The sequence below is a fragment of the Hordeum vulgare genome, chromosome 7H (assembly GCF_904849725.1).
Source record: "Hordeum vulgare subsp. vulgare chromosome 7H, MorexV3_pseudomolecules_assembly, whole genome shotgun sequence".
NCBI classification, from domain to species: Eukaryota; Viridiplantae; Streptophyta; class Magnoliopsida; order Poales; family Poaceae; genus Hordeum; species Hordeum vulgare.
Window position 1 is genome coordinate 490,290,084 of NC_058524.1, and position 17,612 is coordinate 490,307,695.

Genomic DNA, 17,612 nt, shown 5'->3' on the forward strand with positions numbered 1-17,612 from the left:
TTTATGGAACTTGGTTTTCGCTTAAGGACAAGCGAGGTCTAAGCTTGGGGGACTTGATACGTCCATTGTGCATGATGCTTTCATGTTGATATTAATCGCTTTATAGGCTGTTATATTACTTTGTGGTACCATATTTATGCCTTTTCTCTATTATTTTGCAAGGTTTATTGGAAGAGGGAGAATTCAGGCAGCTGGAATTCTGGACTGGAAATGGAGCAAATATGAGTCCTCTATTCTGCACAACTCCAAATCCCTGAAAATTTACATGGAATTTTTTGGGAATATATAAAAAATATTGGGCGAAAGAAGTACCAGATTGGAGCTACCAGGGCCCCACAAGACTGGTAGCCGTCACCCCCCCTGGTGGCACCTACAGGGCTTGTGGGCTCCCTGACGACCCACTGGCCCCCCTCTTTTGCTATATGAAGGGTTTCGTTACAGAAAAAATCAAGAGGGAGCTTTTTCGTGGTTTCGCCGCCGCCACGAGGCGGAACTTGAGCAGATCCAATCTAGAGCTCGGGCAGGATGATCCTGCTAAGGAAACTTCCCTCCCGGAGGGGGAAATCGTCGCCATCGTCATCACCAACACTCCTCTCGTCGGAGGGGAGGTATCTTCATCAACATCTTCATTAGCACCATCTCCCCTCCAATCCCTAGTTCATCTCTTGTAGCCAATCTCCGTCTAGTGACTCCGATTGGTACTTGTAAGGTTGTTAGTAGTGTTGATTACTCTTTGTAGTTGATGCTAGTTGGATTACTTGGTGGAAGAGTTTATGTTCAGATCCTTGATGCTATTCATTACACCTCTGATCATGATTATGATTATGCTTTGTGAGTTCCTGGGGACATGGGATAAGTCATGTTAATAATAGTCATGTGAATTTGGTATTCGTTTAGTATTTTGATATGTTGTATGTTGTCCTTTCCTCTAGTGGTGTTATGTGAACGTAGACTACATAACACTTCACCATACTTGGGCCTAGATGAAGGCATTGGGGAGTAGTAAGTAGATGATCGGTTGCTGGAGTGACAGAAGCTTAAACCCTAGTCTATGCGTTGCTTCGTAAGGGGCTGATTTGGAGCCACTAGTTTAATGCTATGGTTAGACGTTGTCTTAATTCTTCTTTAGTAGTTGCGGATGCTTGCGAGAGGGGTTAATCATAAGTGGGATGCTTGTCCAAGTAAGGGTAGTACCCAAGCGCCGGTCCACCCACAAATCAAACTATCAAAGTAACGAACGCGAATCACATGAACATGATGAAACTAGCATAACAGAAATTCCCGTGTGTCCTCGGCAGCGTTTTTCCTCCTATAAGAATTTGTTCAGGCTTGTCCCTTTCTACAAAATGGATTGGGCCACTTGCTGCACCATTGCTACTACTTGTTACTTGTTACTTTTCACTTGCTATGTTTCACCTCGCTACATGATCACTTGTTACCGCTACTTTCAGTGCTTGCAGTTATTACCTTGCTGAAAACCATTTATCAAAGCCTTCCGCTCCTCGTTGGGTTCGACACTCTTACTTATCGAAAGGACTACGATTGATCCCCTATACTTGTGGGTCATCAGTGATATGAAATTTGCTATTTAACCTTCTCCAAGGACCGCCTTGGTCAAATCCGATTCAACTAAAGTTGAAGAAACACACACTGCCAGTAATCTTTATGCAACAAGTTGCATGTCAGTCGATGAAACCGGTCTCTCGTAAGCATATGAGTAAAGTTGGTCTGGGCCGCTTCAATCCAAAAATACCTCTAAATCAAGAAAAGACTAAGGAGGGCCGAAAATTGAACATCAACGCCCACAAACTCTTTTGTGTTCTACTCGAGATATCATCTACGCATGAACCTAGCTCATGATGCCACTCTTGGAGAACGTTGCATGGGAAACAAAAAAATTCCTACGCACACGCAATACCTATCCATGGTGATTATCATCTATGAGAGGGAGAGTGAATCGACATACCCTTGTAGATTGTTAAGCGGAAGCATATATAACGCGGTTGATGTAGTGGAACATCTTCGCGATTCAAATCGCAGCCCATCCCGCGATCTCATCACGATCCATCCCAATCTAGTGTCGAACGAACGGCACCTCCGCGTTTAGCACATGTACAACTCGTTGACGATCCCCGCATTATTGATCCAGCAAGAGGGGCGAAGAGGTAAATGATTTCTCCATCACGGCGGCATGGTGGTGGTGGTGGAGCTATTCCAGCAGGGCTTCGCCAAAGCACCGCTGAAACTAGACTAGAGGAGAAACAGATCTAGAGAGAGGGCAACACGTGGCTGTTTTTCTATGTCTCAAAACCCCTCAATACCTCTAGTATATATGGAAGGGAGTGAGGGGAGGAGGCTGCCTCAAACCCTCAAGGTTTGGCCGAAATTGGAGGCGGAGGAGTCCTACTCCAATCCTACTAGGAGTAGGATTACTCCTTTCCACTTGGAAACCCTTTCCACCTTTTCCACCTTTGTGTTATTTGCCTCTCAAACCTCATGCGCCTTAGTGAGAGCTTATGTCAGCCTACTAGGGGATGGTTTGTATCCTCCCACAGCCCATAAGGCCCCTCGGGGCGTGACACCCCTCCCGATGGTCGTCGGTACCCTCCCGGCACTCCCGGTACACTACCGATAAGCCCAAAACTTTTCCGGTGACCAAAACAGAACTTCCTATATATCAATCTTTACCTCCGAACCATTCCAGAGCTCCTCCTGACGTCCGGGATCTCATTCGGGACTCCAAACAACTTTCGGTTACCAACACCTATAGCTCAACTATACTGAAACATCACTGAACCTTAAGTGTGCAGAACCTGCGGGTTCGAGAACTATGCAGACATGACCGAGACACCTCTACAGTCAATAACCAATAGCTGGACCTCGATGCCCATATTGGCTCCAACATATTCTAAGAAGATCTTTATCGGTTGAACCTCTATGTCAAGGATTAAGTTAATCACGTATGTTTTCCCTTTCTCCTTCGGTATGTTACTTGCTCGATATTCGACCGTCGGTATCTCTATACCTAGTTCAATCTCGTTATCGGCAAGTCTCTTTACTCGTTCCATAATACAAGATCTCATGGCTATCTCCTTAGTCACATTGCTTGCTGATACGTCTCCAACGTATCTATAATTTTTGATGTTTTCATACTATTATCTTGTCAAACATTTGATGTTTTGTATGCCTTTTATATCTTCTTTGGGACTAACCTATTAACTCAGTGCCAAGTGCTAGTTCCTCTTTTTTCCATGTTTTTGACCCTTTCGAGAGGAGAATTTTAAACGGAGTCCAAACGGAATAAAACTTCCGAAAAGATTTTTTCCAAAAGAGAAGACAATCGGGAGACTTGAGAACCAAGGCAGAGGGTCACCAGGAACCCCACAAGCCCTCATGGCGCAGCCAGGGGGCCCGCGCCTCCCAGGCTTGTGGGCTCCCTGGGCCTCCCCTGCTCTAGCTCCTTCGCCTATATATTCCCTAAAATCCCAGAAAAAATCAGGAGATCAACGAAAATACTTTTCCGCCGCCGCAAGCTTCTGTCTCCGCAAGATCCCATCTGGGGCATGTTCTGGTGCCCTGTCGGAGAGGGGATTCTGATATGGAGGGCTTCTTCATCAACACCATGACCTCTCCGATGATGCGTGAGTAGTTCACCATAGACCTACGGGTCCATAGCTAGTAGCTAGATGGCTTCTTCTCTCTCTTGGATCTTCAATACAAAGTTCTCCATGATTTTCATGGAGATCTATCCGATGTAATCTTCTTTTGTGGTGTGTTTGTCGAGATCCGATGAATTGTGGATTTATGATTAGATTATCTATGAATCTTATTTCAGTTTCTTCTGATCTCTTTTATGCATGATTTCATATCCTTGTAATTCTCTTCGAGTTGTGGGTTTTGTTTGGCCAACTTGATCTAAGATTCTTGCAATGGGAGAAGTGCTTGGTTTTGGGTTCATACCATGCGGTGACCTCACCCAGTGACAGAAGGGATAGCGAGGCACGCATCGTGTTGTTTCCATCAAGGGTAAAAAGATGGGGTTATCATCATTGGTTTGAGTTTATCCCTCTACATCATGTCATCTTCCTTAAGGTGTTACTCTGTTCGTCATGAACTCAATACACTAGATGCATGCTGGATAGCGCTCAATGTGTGGAGTAATAGTAGTAGATGCAGAAAGTATCGTTCTACTTGTCTCGGACGTGATGCATATATGTATGATCATTGCCTTAGATATCGTCATGACTTTGCGCGGTTCTGTCAATTGCTCGACAGTAATTTGTTCACCCACCATAATATTTGCTATTTTGAGAGAAGCCTCTAGTGAACACTATGGCCCCGGGTCTACTTTACACCATACTTTCAGCCTTACTCTTTTACTTCGTTGCACTTTCCGCCTTCAGATCTCACTTTGCAATCAATCTTGAAGGGATTGACAACCCCTTTATAGTGTTGGGTGCAAGCTCTTTTGTGTTTGCGCAGGTACTCTGGACTTGACGCGATTCTCCTACTGGATTGATACCTTGGTTCTCAAACTGAGGGAAATACTTACTGCTCCTGTGCTGCATCGCCCTTTTCTCTTCAAGAGAAAAATGAACGCAAGCTCAAGAGACGACAGAAGATTCCTGTCGTCGTAGCAGAAGAATTTCTGGTGCCGTTGTCGGGGAGGATCAAGTCAAGAACTCATCCAAGTAAGTGTCACAAACTCGTCTCTTGCATTTACTTTTTTGCCTCTCGTTTTCCTCTCCCCCACTTCTGAAAAACAAAAAAATACAAAAATATTTGCCTTTTTTCGTTTGCCTTTCCTTTGCTTGTGTGCTATGTGCCTTCAATATGATTGCATCTTCGCTTGCTGAAAATCTATTGATATGGATCCTCATCCACATGCTAATCTCTTTAAGAGATCCAATTATGTTGACCCAATTGCTAATGAGTTGAGTGCACTTGACTATCTTTATGGAGTTTTGCTTGAGATGCGTGAATCCGAAAATCGTGATGAAGAAATTTATGAAGTGATTCACAAGGGCTCCTTGAATGAAAAACATGATTGCAATGGTTTCACTATAAATCCTATTAGTGTCAATCATGCTAAAAATATGCAAAACCCTAAGCTTGGGGATGCTAGTTTTGCTATGTCCACTACTTGTTGCAATGATCATGATTGGGGTAATGATTTTTCTTATGATCTTCAAAATTTGTTTAAGCCTCATGATGAATATGATATTTGCAATAATATTGAAAGTGGGTTTGGAGAAGTCATGACTTTAGTTGATGATAATCCCACTATTTTTGAAGAGCGTCAACTTTGCATGCATGTGGATCATGAAAATAATATCCTTTGTGATAGCTATATTGTTGAATTTGATTATAATACCACATGTAATTGCTTTGAGAGAGGAAAATATTGTGGTACAAACTTTCATGTTACCAAATCACCTCTCGTTATGTTGAGATTGATAGTGTCTCTTTCTTCTTCCTTGGATATGGTAACTATTGGTTTGTCTTGACAATCTGTTTTCCTATAAAATGCCTATGCATAGGAAGTATGTTAGACATAGATATGTTTGTCACATGTTTCATGATGCTCTCTTCGTGTCCGATTGTTATCTTTTATGTGAGCATCATTGAATTATCAATGCCTAGCTAAGGGCGTTAAACAATAGCGCTTGTTGGGAGGCAATCCAATGAATTTGTCTTTTTCTTTCTGTTTTGTTGCGTCCACACCATCATAATTCTATTATGATTGTGTCTTTTGTGTTTCTTTTTGTGTTTCAGCCAAGCAAAACCTTTATGACTAGTTTTGGTGATGGTTGTTTGATCCTGCTGGAAAAATACAGAAACTTTTCGCTCACGAAATTATTTTTCATTTTTATTCAGAAAGAGTTTTTGAGTTGATTATTTTTGCTGCTGGTTGATATGCCTTTTTCCCAGGCAGTCGTAATTGTTCAGAATTTTCAGGGTACCAGAAGTATACGAAGTATACAGATTGCTACAGGTTGGTCTGCTTTTAACAGATTCTGTTTTTGTTTAGTTGGTTGCTTGTTTTGATGAAACTATGGATAGTATCGGGGGTACTAGCCATGGAAAAGTGAGAATACAGTAATATAACACCAATATAAATAGAAATCAAGATTTCTAAAGTACCTAAAGAGGTGGTAGTTTGTTTTCTTGTGCTAATGATATCACGAGTTTCTGTTGAAGTTTTGTGTTGTGAAGTTTTGAAGTTTTGGGTGATGTTCTCATGGACAAAGGGATAAAGAGTGGAAAGAGCTCAAGCTTGGGGATGCCTAACGCATCCCAAGCCAAATTCAAGGACACCAAAAATCCTAAGCTTGGGCATGCCCCGGGAAGGCATCCCCTCTTTCGTCTTCAATCCATCGGTAACATTACTTGGAGCTATATTTTTATTCACCACATGATATGTGTTTTGCTTGGAGCGTCTTGTATCATAGGACTCTTTTTTTTTGTTGTGTCACAATCATCCTTGTTGCACACCTTTTGAGAGAGACACGCAATCATCGTGATTTTGCTAGAATGCTCATCGTGCTTCACTTATATCTTTTGAGTTAGATAATTTTGCTCTATGTGCTTCACTTAGATCTTTTAGAGCACGGCGGTGCGTAACATGGTAGTTGGCTTGTGCTATGAAAGTAGTCCCAAAGGTGATAGGTACCCAAAGAGGATACAAAAACCTCCATCTTCATGTGCATTGAGTAGAAAGAGAAGTTTTGATTCCTCTCAGTTAGTTTTGAGACGTGGATTTGGTAATATTAAAAGTTATGTTAGTAGGGTGTTGTGAACCTAGAAATACTTGTGTTGAAGTTAGTGATTCCCATAACATGCATGTATGGTGAACCTCTATGTTAGGAAGTCAGAGCATAATTGATCTATTGATTGTCATCCTTTGTGATGCGGTTGGGATCGCTCGATGGTTAACGCCTATCAACCCTTCCCCTAGGAGTATCTGTTTAGCACTTTGTTTCGATTACTAATAAAAACTTTCGCAACAAGTATGTGAGTTCTTCATGACTAATGTGAGTCCATGGTATAGATGCACTTTCACCTTCCACCATTGGTAGCCTCTCTAGTACCGCGCAACTTTCGCTGGTGCACAAACCCACCATATGCCTTCCTCAAAACAGCCACCATACCTACCTACTATGGCATTTTTCATAGCCATTTCGAGATATATTTCCATGCAACTCCCATTGTTTCGTCTCATGACTTGTGCCGTCACTCTCATATTGCCATTGCATGATCGTAAGATAGCTAGCGAGATGTTTCAATGTCATACGCCAAGCTAGATCGTTGCACATCCCGGTACACTACCGGAGGCATTTTCCTATAAAGTCATCATCGTTCTAAGCTTTGAGCTGTGAGTAATTAAAAGTGTGATGATCGTCATTGTTAGATCATTGTCCCATGTGAGGAAATAAAAAAAGAGTCCAAAGTTGCCCACAATAAAAAAAAAAGAGAGATATGGAAAGAGGCCAAAGAGCCCAAACAAAAAATTAAAAAAAAGAGAAAAGGGCAATGCTACTATCTTTTTCCGCACTTGTGCTTCGCAATAGCACCATGTTCTTCATGATTGAGAGCCTCTTGTTCCGTCACCACCATATGCTAGTGGGAAGCTTTATTATATAACTTGGCTTGTATATTCCAATGACGGGCTTCCTCAAATTCCCTAGGTCTTTGTGAGAAAGCAAGTTGGATGCACACCCACTAGTTCTCCTTTTGAACTTTCACATACTTATAGCTCTAGTGCATCCTTTGTATGGCAATCCCTACTCATTCACATTGATATCTATTAATGGGCATCTCCATAGCCCTTTGATACGCTGAGTCAATGTTACCATCTCCTCCTTTTTGTCTCACAACCACCACCACACTCTATTCCACCTATACTGTTGTATCCATGGCTCACGCTCATGTATTGCGTGATAGTTGAAAAAGGTTTTAGAAAGTAAGAGTCCAAAAACAATTGCTTGGCCAATACTGGGGTTGTGCATGATTTACATTAGTTGTGTGAGGATGATGGAGCATATCCAGACTATATGATTTTGTAGGGATAACTTTCTTTGGCCTTGTTATTTCGAAAGTTCATGATTACCTTGCTAGTTTGCTTGAAGTATTATTGTTTTCATGTAAATAGCAAACTATTGTTTTGAATCTTACGGATCTGAACATTCATGTCACATGAAAGAAGTTACAAAGGACAACTATGCTAGGTAGCATTCCACATCAAAAATTCAGTCTTTATCACTTCCCTGCTCGAGGACGAGCAGGAGTTAACCTTGGGGATGCTTGATACGTCTCCAACGTATCTATAATTTTTGATGGTTTCATGCTGTTATCTTGTCCAACTTTGGATGTTTTGTATGCCTTTTACATCTTTTTTGGGACTAACCTATTAACTCAGTGCCAAGTGCCAGTTCCTGTTTTTTCCGTGCTTTTGACCCTTTTCAGAGAAGGATTTTAAACGGAGTCCAAACGGAATAAAACTTCCGAAAAGATTTTTTCCAAAACAAGAGACGATCGGGAGACTTGAGAACCAAGCAGAGGGTCACCAGGGACCCCACAAACCCTCGTGGCGCAGACACGAGGGCCCGCGCCTCCCAAGCTTGTGGGCTCCCTCAAGGTTTGGCCGAAATTGGAGGTGGGGGAGTCCTACTCCAATCCTACTAAGAGTAGGATTACTCCTTTCCACTTGGAAACCCCTTCCACCTTTTCCACCTTTGTGTTATTTGCCTCTCAAATCTCATGCGCCTTAGTCCGAGCTTATGTCAGCCCACTAGGGGCTGGTTTGTATCCTCCCACAGCCCATAAGGCCCCTCGGGGCGTGACACCCCTCCCGATGGTCATCGGTACCCTCCCAGCACTCCCGGTACACTACCGATGAGCCCGAAACTTTTCCGGTGACCAAAACAGGACTTCTTATATATATCAATCTTTACCTCCAAACCATTCTGGAGCTCCTCCAGACGTCCGGGATCTCATCCAGGACTCCAAACAACTTTCGGTTACCAACACCTACAACTCAACTATACCGAAACATCACTGAACCTTAAGTGTGCAGACCCTGCGGGTTTGAGAACTATGCAGACATGACCGAGACACCTCTACGGTCAATAACCAATAGCTGGACCTGGATGCCCATATTGGCTCCTACATATTCTAAGAAGATCTTTATCGGTTGATCCTCTATGTCAAGGATTAAGTTAATCCCGTATGTTGTTCCCTTTGTCCTTCGGTATGTTACTTCCCCGATATTCGATCGTCAGTATCTCTATACCTAGTTCAATCTCGTTATCGGCAAGTCTCTTTACTCGTTCCGTAATACAAGATCTCATGGCTATCTCCTTAGTCACATTGCTTGCTGATACATCTCCAACGTATCTATAATTTTTGATGGTTTCATGCTATTATCTTGTCAAACTTTGGATGTTTTGTATGCCTTTTATATCTTTTTTGGGACTAACCTATTAACTCAGTGCCAAGTGCCAGTTCCTGTTTTTCCGTGTTTTTGACCCTTTTCAGAGAAGGATTTTAAACAGAGTCCAAACGGAATAAAATTTCCTAAAAGATTTTTTCCGAAATAGAAGACGATTGGGAGACTTGAGAACCAAGGCAGATGGTCACCAGGGACCCCACAAGCCCTCATGGCACGACAACGGGGGCTCACGCCTCCTAGGCTTGTGGGCTCCCTGGGCCTCCCCTTCCCTAGCTCCTTCACCTATATATTCCCTAAAATCCCAGAAAAAATCAGGAGATCAACGAAAATACTTTTCCGCCGCCGCAAGCTACTGTCTCCGCAAGATCCCATCTGGGGCACGTTCTGGTGCCCTGCCGAAGGGGGGATTCGAATATGGAGGGCTTCTTCATCAACACCATGACCTCTTCGATGATGCGTGAGTAGTTCACCATAGACCTACGGGTCCATAGGTAGTAGCTAGATGGCTTCTTCTCTCTCTTGGATCTTCAATACAAAGTTCTCCATGATCTTCCTGGAGATCTATCCGATGTAATCTTATTTTGCGGTGTGTTTGTCGAGATCGTATGAATTGTGGATTTATGATCAGATTATCTATGAATCTTATTTGAGTTTCTTATGTTCTCTTATATGCATGGTTTCATATCCTTGTAATTCTCTTCGAGTTGTATGTTTTGTTTGGCCAACTTGATCTATGATTCTGGCAATGGGAGAAGTGCTTGGTTTTGGGTCCATACCGTGCGGTGACCTCACCCAGTGACTGAAGGGGTAGCGAGGCACACATCATGTTGTTGCCATCAAGGGTAAAAAGATGGGGTTTTCATCATTGGTTTGAGTTTATCCCTCTACATCATGTCATCTTGCTTAAGGCGTTACTCTGTTCGTCATGAACTCAATACACTAGATGCATGCTGGATAGCGGTCGATGTGTGGAGTAATAGTAGTAGATGCAGAAAGTATTGGTCTACTTGTCTCGGACGTGATGCCTATATGTATGATCATTGCCTTAGATATCGTCATGACTTTCCGCGGTTCTGTCAATTGCTCGACAGTAATTTGTTCACCCACCATAATATTTCCTATTTTTAGAGAAGCCTCTAGTGAACACTATGGCCCCCGGTTCTACTTTGCACCATATTTTCAGCCTTACCCTTTTACTTCGTTGCACTTTCTGCCTTCAGATCTCACTTTGCAATCAATCTTGAAGGGATTGACAACCCCTTTATAGCGTTGGGTGCAAGCTCTTTTGTGTTTGCGCACGTACTCTGGACTTGACGCGATTCTGCTACTAGATTGATACCTTGGTTCTCAAACTGAGGGAAATACTTACTGCTCCTGTGCTGCATCGCCCTTTCCTCTTCAAGGGAAAAACCAACGCAAGCTCAAGAGACGACAGAAGATTTCTGTCGCCGTAGCACTTGCAAGGCTTATTGTGATGTTGTATTACCGTGTGGGCCCCGAGATACCTCTCCGTCGTACGAAGTGACAAATCCCGGTCTCGATTCACGCCAACCCAACACACACCTTCGGAGATACCTATAGAGCACCATTATAGTCACCCAATTACGTTGTGACATTTGATACACACAAGCTATTCCTCCGGTGTCTGGGAGTTGCATGATCTCATGGTCATAGAAACAGATACATTATCATGCAGAAAACTGTAGTAATAAACTAACACGATCATATGCTACGTTTATAGTTTGGGTCTTGTCCATCACATCATTCTCCTAATGATGTGATCCCGTTATCAAGTGACAACACTTTACTATGGCTAAGAAACCTTAACCATCTTTGATCAACGAGCTAGTCAACTAGAGGCTTACTAGGGACAGTGTCTTGTCTATGTATCCACACATGTATTTGAGTTTCCAATCAATGCAATTATAGCATGGATAATAAACGATTATCTTGAACAAGGAAACATAATAATAACCAATTTATTATTTCCTCTAGGGCATATTTCCAATAGTTACTTATGAACAAGTGTTTCTGTTAGTCTACATATAGCACATGATTTGGTATCGTGAACTGTTTATGATGTCGTGGCCATCATAAACATTGCTCAAAAAATAACGTGTGTGATTGGCCTTCATGTGACACAAGTACTCTAGATGACACATTTGGGAAGTATAGATCACACGTTTGGGACATTTTTGTAAATCACGAATGTTTATCAAACGCATTGTGTGTGGGATAGATTCAACCTTCGCAAACGGTTTTACAAGGATAATGTATGCACTCTTATATCCTATCACATACGGTCATAGTGGAACTACATGTGTGTTATAGTCCCCTTATCATACACGCTTTATAATCATGAACTGTTTCTGATTACGTGCACATTGTATACAGTGCGCCACAGAATAGCGCGTGCGATGTTAGTGTGATCTCACATTAGTTACAAGGATGGGCCATATGAGAAGTCCACCATATCTCAAACAGTTGACCGGTGTCTCCCGTTTGTGATACATGCGAACATCCCATATGCATAGTTTTTCCAAACATTTGTGTTTGTTGGTCACCATCATTGATGATTTTCTCTGTCGTGTGGGATGTACACCCCTATGGCCCACACATGCAAGGCGACGGTTTCAAAGTACACCGCGGAAAGGGGTTAAAACCCGTTTATATAGCACGTCGCTGCACTAGTGAAAAGTCATGTTAGGATACCTAAACCTTCTGAACAAATATATATTGAGCCTAATACTGAAGGATGGGTGGTTTTCCATCACAAGGGGTTGGACTAGAGTCGTGTCTGTATTCGACATAGAGGAGGGCACACTACAGGCATTTTGTTTCACCTTTTACAGCAACCAGAATACCTTTTGCCTCTTTCTTTATCGTCTTTAATACAAGTATTCAACCTCCATTCATTATTCTTAATTTGGTGCTTATTTAATTCTATTGTTGATGTAATTCTTGAACGTCTCTACGTGTGAATCGAATAAAGCATTGGTTGTTGAACCTATCTATGTATATGATGTATGTAAAAAGCTATTCCCTACTTTCAAAGTCAAATTGTGTACAATTTTAAATTGTAGCGATTAAAATAGAAAAAAGATGCTTTGTGGGTCATTACGCTGCACACGATTTGTTTATCCCAACGTTTGTGATATACCCCATGATCCGACATGTTTCACAAATAGAAACTGTGTGCGACCATGCGCACAATTGTCATTTTCAAACCATGTATGATGTCACACAATATCGCAAACGGTGCAATAGAACCTCTGCCGCACATAGATTAAAATGATGCACTGTTGGTGATGTAGTGCGCATCGCAAACATTCTACCATAGAATAGCGTGTGTTATAGTTATCCTACCCGCCACGAGTACAATATTCAGACGTTTTTTAAATTTATATGACACTTGTAAGACAGTTAAATTATCTTGTTAGTTAACAATCGCAAATGGTTCAGAAAATATAAGTGTGTGTGATGGTCCCCTTATCATGCACGCTTTATAATCTTGAACTTTTCGTGATACGTCGTGCATCGTAAATGATGCACCATAGAATAGCACGTGCAATGTTAGTGTGATCTCACACGAGTTGCAAGGATCAGCCGTATGGGAAGTACGTCATATATCAAACGGTTGACCGGTTACTCTTGTTTGTGATAGATGCAGACATGCCATACGCTTCGTTTTTTCAAACATTTGCATTCATTACTCACCATCGCCGACGGGTTTTCTATGTCGTGTGGGATGGACCCCCCCCTATCTCCTACACAGGCTAGGTGACGGTTTAAAAATACATCATGAAAAAGGGTTTAAAACCATTTGTATAGCATGTCGCTGCACTAGTTGATGTAGTCATACATCACGATCCAATACGATCTAGCGCCGAACGGACGACACCTCCGCGTTCATCACACGTGTGGCACGATGACGTCTCCACCTCCTTGATCTAGCAAGCGAGGGAAAAGTTGTAGATTGGATTGCGAGCAGAACGACGGTGTGGCGGTGATGGTGGTGAAGCGGTGCTGGTAGGCTTCCCCGAGCACTCCCAAAATAACAACCGAAGGAGGAAACGAGTTAACAGGAGAGGGAGGGTAGCGCCAAGGCTTGGGGTTTGGTATTTGCAGCCATTCCCTCCCATCCACTACTTATAGGAGGCAACGGGGAGGGGTGCTCCATTCCTGACACCTCCTCCAAGGGAGGGCGGTTTTCGGTGTCAAAACCGGCAGATCTCGGGTAGGGGTCCCGAACTGTGGATCTTGGATTGATGGATAACACGAGACAAAGGAGATGATGTTTACCCAGGTTCGGGCCCTCTTGATAGAGCTAAAACCCTACGTCTTGCTCTTGTTTATACTCATGGTGGGGTAACAAGTCCAAAGTTGATCTACCTCGAGATCATATGTTGTGGTCTTAAACACTTGGAGTAATGCTTTTAAATTTTCCTATGAACTAAAGCCCTCCAGTTTATACTGATACTAGGGGTACTAGGGTTTACACAATGTCGGTTACACCAAGGACAAAACATGTCGATTATCATCTTACCGTGGGGCGCACTCCAAGTCTTTGGAAGAGTCCGTCTTGGATATAATATCGATCTATATTTCGGGCTTCAGTGAGAATCACATGACAGCCGAGGAGTCCGGCCCATAAAAATAGGTAAGCGGGCCGAGGACCCTTAATCCTGGACTAACTCAGTAGCCCCTGAACTAGCCTCCAGCATCGTAGTCTTGCTTCCCATCTTCTTCTTGTGTCCAAAGTCTTTGGCTTGCGGGGAGAGTTCTCTTCCCCTTTCATATTCAGTCGGTAGTAATTGGGCCACTGATGACTTTCCTGTTTCCAACACACACACACACACACACACATATATATATATATATATATATATATATATATATATATATATAACTTAGTCCCAAAGACAAACCATTCAATTGCAAATAGAATTTTTGTCTGACAACTTTATAACGAAAGGTCGCGGCTGGTCAGGACCAATGACCCGTTATGGAAATGTGGTTTGAGGCAATTTTCTCATTGGCACGTTGCATCAACACGGAGATTGTGTCCCAATTTTTAAGGGATGTTGTTTATGATTTTTGCTATCCCACGTGCACATAACTGCATGGTTTATCGAGAAATGGTGAAGTTCACGGTGCAGCATAGGGGCTCTTGGTATTATAGCAACTTACAAAAACGAAACCGCCACCATAGCCTCCCCACTCTCTCCAAATCTTACATAGTTGTTGACTTTCCCAATCCTCAGAGGTCCAGCTTCCAAGCTTCCTCATTTCCCCACTCCCCTCTAACCCTTACCCTAGTTAGGCCATGGCCGGCTCGGGCTCGAAAGGTAAGTGGGAGGCCTCATGTGTCATTGAAAAGGATATATTAGAGTTGAATAGCGTCGGCTACTAGTCGGCACACATCTTCCACCGTGCTACGTAGAAGGGCTAGGTCTTCCCTATGCCTAAAGAGGGCAAGAGGGTGGTTGTTATCCCTCACTTTCTTCAGGGCATTGGCTTCCCTCTCCACCCCTTTGTTCGAGGCATAATGTTTTACTATGGTTTCGATTTCCATGATCTTCCTCCAAACTCCTTTTTGCATATTTTGGCTTTATTATTATTTGTGAGGCCTTTTGCGGCTTCAACCCCACTTTGGCTTATGGTTGAAAGTCCTCAACGGCCAGCGGAAGGTAGTTGACGGCAAGCAGGCACACTGCGGGGGAGCGATGATTAGCAAGCTCCCCCTGGTTCCGTGGTCAGACTAATCCTTCATTGACTCCGTCAAGTTCTCCCAGTAGGAGTGGTTCTATATCACCGAGCCACGCGACACAGGGTGGCACCACCTCCCGGATTTAGATCTGGACCTCCCACTTGATTAGTGTCCTGGACGGAGAAGTCGTTCGACTAGGGGAAATCGCGGAGGTGGAGGCCCTACGAAGGTGCATGTCCATCTTTCTCAAAAGGAAGATCAAGCTGACCAACGTAGTTCAGGTCATGCTTCACCGCCGCCTCCTCCCCTGTCAGCGTCGGGCCGCTCCGATGTGGGCATACAATCTGGGCAACCTGGTCACTATGTAGAATTTCTTCCCATCACCCACGAAAAGTTGTGGAAGTTCTTTTTTAAGCCGCAGAAGACTTGGCCGGTCAAAGAGGAAAACATTGGCATCGATGTTACTAACCCCCTAGACTGGTAAGATTTATTATGTGTTCATTTTTTCCCTTTTAAACAAGGGTCTTATCTCTCTTTTCCTTCATATTCGTAGATCTGGCTTGAAAAGTCTCAGTAGATTAACTATCTTGCGCCCTTTCCTGAGGGCCCTAGGACGGCTTTTATTGACAGTCATGCTTGTCGAGAAGCCGTACACGATGCCGAAGGAGAATGAATAAAAGAAGAAGGAGAAGAAAAAGGCCGATGAGGATCTTCAATCGAAAGGATATCTGAACACCAGGTCCGAAGACACACTCGCTCCCTCTCATCTGGAGGGAGAAGGCGGGAAGGAGAGCGGCTCCTCCCAGATGAAGAGAAGGGCAGCGCTCAAAGACACCAAGGGAGGTCTAGCTGGGCATGTTGATGATGATCCGGACTCCGTTGGGTAATCCGAGAACTTTGAAAGGGTTCCGCGAAGGACCCTAAGGGTGAAGCACCAAGTGAAAAGGTATGAGTCCGGGAGCCCAAACAACTTACCATACTGAGATTTTCTTGCTAATTATAAGAAAGCTTTCCGTATTGTAGCCCACCGCAGGATTTTCCCACTGATCAAGTTCTGGAGGGGGACTCCTTGCCAACCAACCTGATGGAGAGCGGGATTGCCTCACACAACATTCCTCCCCCAGTCATCGTGGAGATCAGAGAGGAAGTGTCTTGAGAGAACCCCCCCTGAACTAGGATACCTGGTCCAGGGGTGATGATATCATGTCTGAGGCTAATACCTCGGCACCGAAGACCACGAGGGCGAGTTCCTCCTGGTAAGCAAAAAGGGGGACCCCAAATCTGGGCTTTCTTCGAAGACAGTTCCGGAGACCTCTCAGCCTTCGGAATCATCTCCACCAGCTTCTCCTAGAGGAAAAATGCAATGCCACACTTGGAGCCAACCATAACAGAGCAGCCCCAAACCCCTAGCCGGCCAAGATGGAGGAGGGTCTGAATGACTCTTCCATCCCCAAGGAACACCGCACTCTTAAGTGCGGTTCTACAAAGCATTCGATCTGTTGATGGCTTGAAGGAGGCTTTCAACGGCCTCTTGATAGGCTTCATGGTAATTTGCAATATCTCTTTTTACAAAGTAGTTGTAATTTGTGGGTTTATAAGCAATCCCCATATTTAGAAGCCCCCGAGCCGTCTCTGAGTTTAAAAAAACTCATGCGGGGGTCAAAGTAGTGCGGGAAACACACAGAAAATTTGTTTAAAATGAGTCGTACCCCCAAGATTCTGGTAGGATAATAGAAAAAACCTACTAGAGGATTCAAAATTTTGATAACTTGGGAGTATGACACGTATTTAGGCGGGCCTCATCTTCGGCAGCAGGCCCCAACTCCGTGGAGTTGGCAGAAATGAATCAGAAGCTTAAGAGCTCCAAGGAGGAGCTCGACCTACTTAATAAACGGCTTGATGATGCACAAGGTAAGTCTGAACTGGACTATTAGCAGTAATTTTCTCACCAAAGTGAGGTATTTTTACTTGTCTCCTTAAGTGCCAAGTGTTTGCATGACAATTGCAGTCGCCACTTTGGAGGTCGAGAAGCTCAAGCCCAAGCTAAACAAGGAAAGGGAAGAGGATACTGAACAAAAGGCGGCGGCCGAACAAGCAGGTGTTGAACTGTTGATGGTGAGGTCGGCCGGTGACAAGCACGAGGCCAGGGTTGGTGAGGTGCAACAAGATCTCAAGGACTTCTTCACGAAATGTGACGCCCTTGAGCAAAAAAACAAGGAGCAAGCTTCTGATATATCCTCTTTGGATGTCGCACTCAAGGAGGCGCTAATGGAGGTGCAAGGCCATGAGAAGTAGATACACCAAATCAAACGCATTGCGGATGGTAAGCGATACTTACTCCAATGCATCTATGGTGGAAAAAATCTCCCATTGCTTACCCGAGTATGGCATTCTCCATGCGTGCTTGTGGACCTCCCCAAGAGTGTGGCAGAAGCATCAAGGAATTATGCA